This window comes from Scomber scombrus, chromosome 21 (genome assembly GCF_963691925.1).
Source record: "Scomber scombrus chromosome 21, fScoSco1.1, whole genome shotgun sequence".
Classification (NCBI taxonomy): domain Eukaryota; kingdom Metazoa; phylum Chordata; class Actinopteri; order Scombriformes; family Scombridae; genus Scomber; species Scomber scombrus.
In genome coordinates, this window is record NC_084990.1 from 3,842,809 (window position 1) to 3,843,899 (window position 1,091).

The window sequence follows — 1,091 nt, forward strand, 5'->3', positions numbered from 1 at the left end:
CTGCAGACAGAAACATGAGTGAGGGATGTGAAGGGGAAAAGACAGTGAGAGGTGTTTATTAAAGGAGCACCACTGATTTCACATGTTGATATTCAAAATAGGTGATGATGTCATCAGGGTTATCTTGGCTTGGTTTTAAGGCACATTTTTCACAGAGTCAGCATTACAAACTTGGGGCATGGCGTAAGAGTGTTTACTAGCTAGTTATTAAGCTATTAAGCTATATTATGAGGAATGAAGAATCCAGGACTTTTGGAGTTTGGCCCATACTAGGAATTAAAAATCAGTCTATCTTTGTCTCTGCTACTTCGATTTTGCCCATCTTTTTTTTTTTATCAGTGATAAACATTATTGAAATATGATGCTAAATTTAAAAAATATATAACTCTAGCTAGTAAAGTTGTTATGGTGATCATGTTAGCAAACAGTTTACGCATCCAGTAGACAACATCCAGCAACATTAGCATTCACTGGGAAAGGCGTCAGTGTTTCCTCTTAGACCTGTCACAATAACTACTTTTATTGGACGATATATTGTCTCAGAAATAATGGCAATAAATTATATTATTTTCATTTGAAGATTGAAGAATTTTATACCTCTTATATAATGTTAATATAAAAGCATAGTAATGCAAGGGGGGCGGGGGGTGGGATTGCAGAGTGGGCGCTAAACTTCTGTAAAAACACAGACTGCATTATGGGCTGGGAGAGAGTTATTTACCTTTAATTCCATATAAGCGGCGCCGCTCATTAATATCAATGGGGTGCTAATGATTATAACTTGCGTATTATGCGAGCACGATGACACCTTATGTTATCGTGGAGGTGTTTGTAGTCGTTGACGAGCGCATCAAATCCCAGAATCCTCCCTCTCCTCATTTTTCAAAGACAATTTATGTGAAAGGTGCTGTTATATGAGTAGCTCCTTTAGGGCAGTGAGTGATGTGTGTGTGTGTGTGTGTGTGTGTGTGTGTGTGTGTGTGTGTGTGTATGTGTGTGTGTGTGTGTGTGTGTGTGTGTGTGTAGTGTAACAGTATATAAATAGCAGAAAAAGAATAATATGTTGCCTTTAATCTCCTTTAGACATTTTA